Source organism: Callithrix jacchus, chromosome 15 (genome assembly GCF_049354715.1).
Source record: "Callithrix jacchus isolate 240 chromosome 15, calJac240_pri, whole genome shotgun sequence".
Taxonomy (NCBI): Eukaryota; Metazoa; Chordata; class Mammalia; order Primates; family Cebidae; genus Callithrix; species Callithrix jacchus.
In genome coordinates this window covers 34,858,567-34,870,727 of record NC_133516.1, presented here as the reverse complement: position 1 = coordinate 34,870,727, position 12,161 = coordinate 34,858,567, and the positions used below count along the sequence as shown (strand labels likewise).

The window sequence follows — 12,161 nt, the reverse complement described above, 5'->3', positions numbered from 1 at the left end:
CAAAAGAAAGCATTGTTTAGCTTTGTTTGGACGCTTGAGAAGACGAGGGCATCTTAACTGATAAAATTCCCATCAGCTCTAAAAAAATAAACAAGGACCAAGCAGAAGAGAACTGTAGCATAGCACTTCAGCTAAATAGCCTAAAACAAGTGTTTGCTCATCTGAAAAACCACCCTGAATCAGAAATTCAGAAAGAAAACACAGAAATAGACAAATAACAGTAAGAAAAGAGATTTAATCAAGCTCAAGGAAAAAATAGAAAATAAAATTATCCCAGGGAGGAAGGTGAAATTACAAGGTGCCCAAGAGAAAATAGTCAAATCAAAGCATAATGAAGTAAATTGAAGAAAGGCAGGATATAACCAAGAGAATAAAAACGAGATAAAATAAAGCAGGTAAATGAAAGAAAACACAATTTTTAAAAAATAAATAAAATTGCCAGGTGCAGTGGCTCACGCCTGTAATCCCAGCACTTTGGGAGGCGGAGGAGGGCAGATCACAAGGTCAAGAGATTGGGACCAGCCTGACCAACACGGTGAAACCCCGTCTCTACTAAAAATACAAAACTTTGCTGGGCATGATAGTGCGCACCTGTAATCCCAGCTACTCAGGAGGCTGAAGCAGGAGAATTGCTTGAACCCGGGAGGCAGAGGTTGCAGTGAGATGAGATTCTACCACTGCACTCCAGCCTGGTGACAGAGACAGATTCTGACTAAAAATAAATAAAATAAATAAATAAAATTAAAAAGAAATAACTAAAAAGGGCCAGAAAGTGGTTGAATTAGAAGATAGGCAAAGAAGCAGCAATATATAAAAAATATGGAGATATAAATATATAATGGAATCCTTGATGAAGAAAAACAAAGGAATGGAACAGGACCAAGATTCAAAACTATAATTCAAGGGAAATTTCTGTTTTTTATTGAGATGGAGTCTGCCTCTGTCACTCAGTCTGGAGTGCAGTGGCACAATCTTGGCTCACTGCAACCTCTACCTCCCAGGTTCAAGTGATTGTCCTGCCTCAGCCTCCTGAGTAGCTGGGATTACAGGTGCCCACGACCATGACTGGCTAATTTTTGTATTTTTAGTAGGGACGGGGTTTCACCATGTTGATCAGGCTGGTCTTGAACTCTTGACCTCATGATCTGCCTGCCTCGGCCTCCCAAAGTACTAGGATTACAGACATAAGCCACTGTTTTTCAGGTGATTGAAGGACAGACTCAAGAAGGAAGCCAGACTGGAGATTCCCAGGCAGAAAAGCACCATCAATTCTTAACACCGCTGTTTTAGCCGGTGCAGTGGGTTGCTCAGATTCCGGTGCTGGGAATCAACAAATTGGACATCCACTCAGAAACCTAATTAGAAAGTTGGTAATTACAAAGATGATAGATGGATAAATTTATAACAAAGGGAAGAAACCAGCCTCTCCCTCTACAGGGGATCACAGTTCCTCATCAGCAACGGAACAAGCCCTGATGGAGAACGAGTGTGTTTCATTAACAGAAGTAGGCTTCAGAAGGTGGATAATAAGAAACTTCTGGGAGTTAAAAGAACTCGTTCTAACCCAATGCAAAGAAACTAAGAACTTTGAAAAAAGATTTGATGAAATGCTAATGAGAATAGACAATTTAGAGAGGAATATAAGTGAATTAATGGAGCTGAAAAACACAAGAACTTCACGAAGTATGCACAAGTTTTAACAGCCAAATTGATCAAGCAGAAGAAAGGATAACAGAGTTCAAAGACCAACTTCATGAAATAAAACGAGAAGACAAGATTAGAGAAAAAAGGATAAAAAGGAATGAGCAAAGTCTCCGAGAAATATGGGACTATGTGAAAAGACCTAATCTATGTTTGATAGGTGTACCTAAATGCGACAAAGAGAATGAATCCAAGCTGGAAAATACTTTTCAGGATATTATACAGGAAAACTTTCCCAACCTAGCAACACAGGACAATATTCAACTCCAGGTAATGCAGAGAACACCACAGAGATATTCCTCAAGAAGAGCAACCCCAAGGCACATAATCGTTAGATTCACCAGGGTTGAAATGAAGGAGAAAATACTAAGGGCAGCCAGAGAGAAAGGTCAGGTTATCCACAAAGGGAAGCCTATCAGACTTACAGCAGATCTCTCAGCAGAAACCCTATAAACCAGAAGAGAGTGGGGGCCAATATTCAACATCCTTAAAGAAAAGAACTTTCAACCCAGAATTTCATATCCAGCCAAACTAAGCTTCACAAGAGAAGGAAAAATAAAATCTTTTGTGAACAAGCAAGTACTCAGAAATTTCATCACCACCAGGCCTGCTTTACAAGAGCTTCTGAAAGAAGCATTACACATAGAAAGGAACAACCAGTATTAGCCTTTCCAAAAATATACCAAAAAGTAAAGAGCATCAACATAATGAAGAATTTACATTAACTAATGGGCAAAACAGCCAGCTAACATCAAATGGCAGTAATAAACTCACATATATTATTATTAATCCTAAATTTAAATAGACTAAATCCCACAATCAAAAGACACAGCCAAAACCCATGGGTATGCTGCATCCAGACCCATTTCACATGCAAGGATACACAAAGACTCAAAACAAAGGGATGGAGAAAGATTTACCAACCAAATGGAGAGCAAAAATAAATAAATAAATAAAAAGCAGGAGTTGCAATTCTCGCCTCTGATAAAATAGATTTTAAAGCAACAAAGATCAAAAAGAGGCAAAGAAGGTCATTACATAACAATAAAAGGATCAATGCAACAAGAAGAGCTAACGATGCTAAATATATACTCACCCAATACAGAAGCACCCAGATACATAAGACTTATAAAGAGACAGACGCCCACACAATAATAGTGGGAGACTTCAACATCAATATTAGATAGATCAACGAGACAGAAAATTAACAAGGATAATCAGGACTTGAACTCAGATCCAGAACAAGTAAACTTAATAAACATTTATAGAACTCTTCACTTTAAATACACAAACTATACACTCTTATCAGTACCACATCACACCTACTCACAGGTTTAAATGAAATATTGGTTGACTACTTGTTTGTTATTTTCTTCCCTCATTTTTTCCTGTCTCCATTATTAAGCACAATTATTGGCATAAAAGAGGTTTTCAGTACCCATTTTTAGACTGCATTCTAGCCTGGGCAATAAAGCAACACTCCCGTTCTCTCTCCCTCTTTCTCTTCCTCTTTCTTCCTCTCCTTCATTCTTTTCTGTCTTTCTTTCTTTCTTTCTTTTTCTTTAAAAAAAAAAGGCATCTCCTGAAATTATATGAGCTTCAGGCTCCACAAAACCTGGCTCTATCCATGCCTATTACTCTATGTTGAGTACTCACATGACTATGGAAGCTATTTTTAGGAAAATGTTGCTGTTTTCTGTGTTTCCAAAAATATCCTGACTGTGATATTTCTTGGAGGTGCATTCAAATAGAAAAAACAAAGGTCTGTTTACTAGTTTGAAGGTTCTTTCCAAAAAGTTCGAATTAAAAAAAAAAAAAAATGTAACTGACTCCCTTGGCTGGGGAAAGAGGGTTCCTTTCCCTGTGCATTCTGGGGTTGCAACACTAGGCCCCAGTGGCATGGGTTTGTGAGTAGGGTCTTCTGATCCAAGGATTTCACAGTTCCGTGGAAAAAGCAGTCTCCCCGGTAGGGTAGCCCAGTCACTCAGCTCACTCACTGCCTCCCTTGGCTGGGGAAGGGAGTTCCTTCCCCTATGTTGCTCTCAAGTGGGCCGCTGCAACACACTGTTCTTCCTTTTCTCCTTGGGTTAGGCCAGCCTTCTAGTTAATATCGATGAGAGAACCTGGATACCTTGGTTGCCAGTGAAGGATTCACATGATTATGGGTTTTTTTGATGGAAGCCTTGGATCGCTGCTGCTTCTATTTGACTATCTTGGCAAAAAAAAAAAAATTAGCCAGGAGTGATGGTGGGCGCTTGCAATCCCAGCTACTTGGGAGGCTGAGGCAGGAGAATTGCTTGAACAGAGGTTGCAGTGAGCAGAGATCGCCACCATTGCACTCCAGCCTGGGTGACAGAGCAAGACTTCATCTCAAAAAATAAATAAATAAATAGAGCTGAGCATGGTGACTCACTCCTATAATCCCAGCACTTTGGGAGGTTGAGGTGAGCAGATTGCTTGAGCCCAAGAGTTTGAGACCAGCCTGGGCAAAAGCAGGAGACCCTGTCTCTATAAAAAAAAAAATACAAATATTAATCACATCTGTGGTCTCCGCTACTTGGGAGGCTGAGGTGTGAGGATAGCTTGAGCCCAGAAGGTCAAGGCTGAAGTGAGCTATGATTGTGCTACTGCACTCTAGCATGGGTGATAGAGCAAGACCCTGTCTCAAAACAAAACAGACAACAAAAATAAAACAGGCCAGATATTAAAGGGTTAAGTAGGGAAGCAGGGGATGATGGAGACTCTAAAAGAAACCAGTAAAACAAAGGTATAAACCTTCCTAAATGCCAAAAGAAATTTTTAAAATGAAAGAACTAAGAAAACATACCATGTAGAGAAAGAAACACAGCATTGTATTACAATACACATAATGATTATAACACGAAGTAATATGAGTGAGTTGAGGTCAAACCTATTAGCCATACCAATAAATGTGAATGGGCTTAACTCACCTATTATTGTGAGCCAAGAAGTTGGCTCACAAATAAAACCCAAACTATATGCTGAAAGTAAAAAACTGATATAGGCTGGGCGTGGTGGCTCACACCTGTAATCCCAGCACTTTGGGAGGCTGAGGCGGGTGGATCACGAGGTCAAGAGATCGAGACCATCCTGGTCAACATGGTGAAACCCCGTCTCTACTAAAAATACAAAAAATTAGCTGGGCATGGTGGCGCATGCCTGTAATCCCAGCTACTCAGGAGGCTGAGGCAGGAGAATTGCCTGAACCCAGGAGGCGGAGGTTGCGGTGAGCCGAGATCGCACCATTGCACTCCAGCCTGGGTAACAAGAGCGAAACTCCGTCTCAAAAAAAAAAAAAAAAAGAAACTGATATAAAACGAATTAGTTCAGAAAGGCTCAAAATAGAGGGATTTGTTGGACAAATGAAACAATAAGATGTCAGGTTGCAAAGTTCTTATCAAGCAAAGTAAAATGCAGATCAAAGAGCATTAGAACTCCACCAAAAGGCTCCTGGAACTGATAAACAACTTCAGTAAAGTTTCAGGAAACAAAATCAATGTACAAGAATCAGGAGCATTTCCATACAAGCTGAGAGCCAAATTAAGAATACAATTTCATTTATGATTGCCACAAAAAAATATCTAGGGATACATTTAACCAAGGAGGTGAAAGATCTCTAGAAGAACTACAAAACACTGCTAAAAGAACTCAGAGATGACATAAACAAATGGAAAAACACTCCATGCTAATGGACTAGAAGAACCAATATTGTTAATATGGCCATACTGTCTAAAGCAATCTACAGATTCAACACAATTCCTATCAAACTACCAAGTCATTTTTCACAGAACTAGGAAAAAATTAGTCTAAAATTTATGCGAAACCTAAAAAGACCCTGAATAGCCAAAGCAAACCTAAGCAAAAAGAACAAAGCTGGAGGCTTCACCTTATCTTCAAACTATACTACAAGGCTATAGTGACCAAAACACCATGTTACTGGTTCAAAAACAGACACATAAGGTCAATGTAACAGAATAGAGAGCCCAGAAATAAAGCCATCTGATCTTCAACACAGTCGACAAAAATACGCAATGGGGAAAGGACTTCCTATTCAATAAATAGTGCTGGGATGGCTCGCTAGCCATATGCAAAAGGTTGAAACTGACCTGTACCTTTCACCATAAGTAAAAATTAACTGAAGATGAATTAAAGATTTGTTTTTTTTTCCTGAGACAGTGTCTTGCTCTGTCACCCGGGTTGGAGTGCAGTGGCACCACTTGGCTCACTGCAACCACTGCCTCCTAGGTTCAAGTGATCCTCCCACCTCAGCCTCCCAAACAGCTAGGACTACAGGTGCACCCCCACCATGCCTGGCTAATTTTTGTTTGTGTGTGTGTGGCGGCACCATATATATATACACTTTTTGTAAAGATGGGGTTTTACCATGTTGCCCAGGCTGATCTTGAACTCCTGAGTTCAAACCATCCACCTGCTTCAACCTCCCAAAGTGCTGGGATTGCAGATGTCAGCCATCTAGTCTGGCCAGGATTAAAGATTTAAATGCCAGACTTCAAACTCTAAGAATCCTAGAAGAAAACCTAGGAATCAGCATTCGGCACATTGGCCTTGGGAAAGAATTTATGACTAAGTCCTCAAAAGCAATTGCAACAAAAACAAAAATTGAAGAGTGGGACCTAATTAAAGAGCTTTTGCACAGCAAAAGAAACTATCAACAGAGAAAACAGACAACCTGCAGAATTGGAGAAAATATTCAGAAACTACACATCTGACAAAAGTCTAATATCCAGAATCTATAAGGAACTTAAACAATTGAACAAGGAAAAAATGAATAATCCCATTTGAGAAATGGGCAAAAGGGCCAGGTACAGTGGCTCACAACTGTAATCTCAGCACTTTGGGAGGCCAAGGCAGGTGAATCACCTGAGGTCAGGAGTTTGAAACCAACCTGGCTAACATGGTGAAACCCTGTCTCTACTAAAAATACAAAAATGAGCCGGGTGTGGTGGCATGCACCTGTAGTCCCAGCTACTCCGGAGGCTGAGGCAGAAATCGCTTAACACAGGAGGAGGAGGTTGCAGTGAGTCGAGATTGCACCACTGCACTCCAGCCTGGGCAATAGAGCAAAACTCCATCTCAAGAGAAAAAGAAAGTGAAATACTAGGTATCAGAATCTGTGGACTACTTTTAAAGCAATTATCAGAAGAAAGTTCATAGCCTCAAGCACATTTGTCACTAAAAATGAAATAAATTCCTAATACATGCAAGCACATACACACACACCCAACACACAAACTATACAACATAACAGATAAGCCAAAAGATGGCACAAGGAAGGAAATAAAGATAAAAGTAGAAATTCATAAGGGAGATTTATCACATTAATAAGCCTAAATCCTCTTTTTTAAATTAACACACCAGGCCGGGCAAAGTGGCTCACACCTGAAATTTCAGCACTTTGAGGGGCCAAGGCAGGTGGATCACCTGAAGTCAGGAGGTCAAGAGCAGCCTGGCCAATGTGGTGAAACCCCATCTCTACTAAAAATATAAAAAATGAGCCAGGTGTGGTGCCTGTAATCCCAGCTACTTAGAAGGCTGAGGCAGGAGAATCATTTGAACCCAGAAGGCGGAGGTTGCACTGAGCCAAGATTGTGCCATTGCACTCTAGCCTGGGAAACAAGAGCTAAACTCTGTCTCAAAAACAACAACAACAACAACAAAAAAAAAAAAACATACAAGCTACTAAGTAACTTAATAAACCAAAACCAGAAAGAAACAGGAAAAGAGCATGACTTTACAAAATAAGAGTAATGAGGAGCAATAAATATTAAACCAGAATAAAATTGAAAATGAAAAACAACTTTACAGAATTATATGCAAATATATTTCAAAACAGATATAAGATGGATAATTTTCTAGAGAAACAGTGCATATGAAAATGACTCCATTAGAAGTAGAAAGATTAAAATTGACCAATTTCTTTCTTTCTTTGAGATGGAATCTCGCTCTGTCACCTAGGCTGGAGTGAGTGGTGCGATCTTGGGTCACTGCAACCTCTGCCTCCTGGGTTCAAACGATTCTCGTGCCTCAGCCTCCTGAGTAGTTGGGGCTACAGGCATGTGCCACCATGCCCAGCTAATTTTTGTATTTTTGGTAGAGATGGGGTTACATGATGTTGGCCAGGCTGGTCTCGAACTCCTGACCTTAGGTGATCCACCCCCTTGGCCTCCCAAAGTGTTAAAATTACAGGTGTGAGCCACTGCGCCCGGCCAGTCAAATGATTTTTAACAAGGATGCCAAGACAATTCAATGTGCAAAAGAATATCTTAGCATGCTACCCTTCACGTAAGAAAGGAAAGAGTATAAGAAAATATATATATGTCTTAAATATACATGTTTCTGCTCATTTGTGCAATAAAAAACACAGAAAGGATAAATCAGAAACTATTGATATTGCTTACCTGTGGGCATGTGGTAGGAACACAGTGGGAAAGATGGGGAACGTGGACAGGATGGGGAGGTGGAAAGTGACAGATCTCTGTGTATAGCTTTTTGAGTGATAGCTATTTTGAGTCGTATACGTACAGTCATATGCTAAATAATGACATTTTGGTTACAGATTGCATATATGATGGTGGTCCCATAAGATTATAATGGAGTCAAAAAATTCCCATTTCTTAGTGACATCATGGCCATCGTAATGTCATATAACGCAGCACATTACTCATGTGTTTATGGTTATGCTGGTGTAAACAAACCTACTGCAGCCAGTCATATAAAAGCATAGCACGTATGGTTATGTACAGAACACAATACGTGATAATGGTAATAAATGACTATGTTCCTGGCTTATTTACTACCCTATACTATACTTTTTAATTGTTATTTTAGAGTGTACTCCTTCTATTTTTTTTTTTAAGTTAACTATGAAACAGCCTCAAGCAGGTCCTTCAGGAAGTATCCCATAGTCATAGAAGATGACAGCTCCATGCATGTTATTGTCTCTGAAGACATTGGGACAAGATGTAGAGCTGGGAGACAGTGATATTGATGACCCAGACCCTGTGCAGGCCTAAGCTAATGTGTGTTCTTGTGTCTTTGTTTTTAACAAAAAATGTTTAAAAATAAAAAAAATCAATTTTTTAATAAAAAGCTTATAGAATAAAAATCTAAGAAAAAAATATATAGATAGATAGATTTTGAGACAGAGTCTCACCTGTCACCCAGGCTGGAGTGCAGAGGCACCATCTTGGCTCACTGCAACCTCCCCCAGTTCAAAAGATTCTCTTGCCTCAGCCTCCCGGGTAGCTGGGATTACAGAGACATGCCATCATGCCCGGCTAAGTTTTCTATTTTTAGTAGAGACAAGATTTCATTACGTTGGCCAGGCTGGTCTTGAACTCCTGACCTCAAGTTATCCACCCACTTAAGCCTCCCAAAGTGCTGGGATTACAGGCATGAGCCACTGCATCCAACCTTTACAAAAAAAATTTTATGTTATTATAAAAGAGTCAAAAAGTTTCTTGAAAAATTAAGGCCAGGCGCGGTGGCTCACACCTGTAATCCCAGTACTTTGGGAGGCCAAGGGGGGCAGATCATGAGGCCAAGAGATCAAGACCATCCTGGCCAACATGATGAAACTCTGTCTCTACTAAAAATACAAAAATTAGCTGAGTGTGGTGGCGTGCACCTGTAGTCCCAGCTACTTGGGAGGCTGAGACAGGAAAATTGCTTGAACCTGGGAGGCAGAGGCTGCAGTGAGCCCAGATTGTGCTACTGCACTACAGCCTGGTGACAGAGTGAGACTCTATCTCAAAAAAAAAAAAAGGTTTATAAAACAGAAAAGTTGAAGTAAGCTAAAGTTTTATTTATTTATTATATATGTACATTTTTTTAAGATAGTCTCACTCTGTCACCCATGCTGGAGTGCAGTGGCACAATCTCAGCTCACTGAAACCTCTGCCTCCTAGATTCAAGCGATTCTAGTGCCTCAGCCTCCCAAGTAGCTGATATTACAGCTGTGTGCCGCCGTGCCCAGCTAAGTTTTGTATTTTTTTAAGTACAAACAGTGTTTAGGCATGTTGGCCAGGCTAGTGTTGAATGTGGCCGATAGTGCTGGGATTACAGGCATAAGCCAGGCTATTGGCCAGGCTAGTGTTGAATGTGGCCCAAAGTGCTGGGATTACAGGCATAAGCCATCATGCCTGGCCCTAAGGCATGTTGGGTTAACTTATTATTGAAGAAAGAAAATTTTTAAATAAACTTAGTGTAGCTTAAGTATATACAGTGTTTATAAAGTACACAGTAATATCCTAGGTCTTCACATTCACTCACCACTCACTCAACCAGAGCAACTTCCAGCCCTGCGAGCTCCACTCACGGTGAGTGCTCTACATAGATGTACCATGTTTTATCTTGTATACTGTATTTTTATTGTACCTTTTCTATGTTTAGATACGCAAATACTTGCCATTGTGTTACAGTTGCCTGCAGTATTCAGTAATCATGCACTGCATAGGTTTATAGCCTGGGAGCACTAGGCAGTACCATATATCCTGGCTGTGCAGCCGGCTATATCATCTAGGTCTGTGTCAGTACACACTATGGTGTTTGCACAATGATGAAATCACCTAATGATGATGAATTTCTCAGAACGTGTCCGAATCATTAAGCAATGCGTGATTATAAATATACAGATGGTTCTCTACTTACAGTGGGGCTACATTCCAACTAAACCTGTCGTAAGTTTAAAAAGCACTTGATACACCTAAGCTACTGAACACCATGGTTTAGCCTACCCTACCTAAATGTGCTCAGAACACTTACATTAGCCTACAGATGAGCAAAATTATGTAACCAAAGCTATTTTATAATAAAGTGTTTAACATTTCTTGGAATGTATTAAATATTGTACTGAAAATGAATAAAAAATTGGCTGTATGGGTGCTTGAAGTACATTTTCTGCTGAATGCATATCATTTTTGCACCATCATAAAGTTGGAAAATGGTAAGTCGGTCGGGCACAGTGGCTCATGCCTGTAATCCCAGCACTTTGGGAGGCTGAGGTGGGAGGATCACCTGAGATCAGGAGTTTGAGCTCAACTTGGCCAAATGGTGAAATCCCATCTCTACTAAAAATACAAAAATTGGCTGGGCATGGTGGCGGGCACCTGTAATCCTAGCTACCCAGGCGGCTGAGGCAAGAGAATCTCTTGAACCCAGGAGGCGGAGGTTGCAGTGAGCCATCAAGCCACTGTACTCTAGCCTGGGCGACAAGAGTGAAACTCTGTTTCAAAAAAAAAAAAAAAAAAAAAAAGACCAGCATGGTGGCTCACACCTGTAATGTGTGGCTCAGACCAGCATAGCACTTTGGAAGCCCAGGTGGGCAGGTCATGAGGTCAGGAGATTGAGACCATCCTGGATAACACGGTGAAATCCCGTCTCTACTAAAAATATAAGAAATTAGCCAGGCATGGTAACACATGCCTATAGTCCCAGCTACTTGGGAGGCTGATGTAGGAAAATCACTTGAACCCAGGAGGTGGAGGTTGCAATGAGCTGAGATCACACCACTGCACTCCAGCTTGGGTGACAGAGTAAGATTTCATCTCAAAAAAAAAAAAAAGAAGAGAAAGAAAAAATGGTAAGTCAAACCATCATAAATTGGGGATTATCTGTATATATATTTCCCAGATCTGTCTGCTGTGGGAGTCTTGAAGCAATGAAATCTCAGTAGCAATGAGCACATCTAATGCCCAGATCTTGGCTTCTAAATATCATTCCTCAACTAAAAGGAACTTTCAGCTGGGCATAGTGGCTCACACCTATAATTCCAACACTTTGGGAAGCCAAGGTAGGAGAATTACTTAAGTGCAGGCATTCAAGACTAGACTGGGCAACATAGGGAGATCTGTCTCTACAAAAAATAAACAAAATTAGCCAGATGAGGAGGATGAGGTGGGAGGATTGCTTGAGCCCAGGAAACTGAGGCTACAGCGAGCCAGGATGGTGCCACTGTGCTCCAGGAACTCCAGCATGGGTGACAGAGTGAGAACCCATCTCAAAAAATAAACTAAAATAATAAACAAAAGGAACTTCCTTGGAGAAACATCTGGTTTCAGGACTGGACCTGGGAAAGTACATAATGAGCCTGGAAATTCTTGCTGTGCCAGAAAGTAAAGTTATCTTAAGGTCACCTTGCTAACAAATCATCCAATGGTTTTGAAGAATGATGGGAACATGGTAAAAGGACACAGGAATTAGCTTGAAAAGTCTCCTACTGGCCAAATCTGGGACAATTGAGCATCAAACATTTTTTAAAGTACTCAGTTGTAACCCTTTGAATAAAATAAGAATCCACAAGTTCATATGGATAATGAGGGATCTAGAGATGAACAAAAAATTGTTTGGGTCCCCAAAAAATCCACAGGGCAATAGGCAGGACAGTCTCAGACAGATGAGCCCTGAGGGAGCTCCACCCT

At 40.6% G+C, this 12,161-nt stretch overlaps 1 protein-coding gene across 4 annotated transcripts in view; it reads right to left on the bottom strand.

The window, feature by feature from the left end:
- Nucleotides 1–12,161, bottom strand: part of DNAH1 (dynein axonemal heavy chain 1) — an 84,044-nt gene that overhangs the window by 57,677 nt on the left and 14,206 nt on the right. The window lies entirely within an intron of this gene.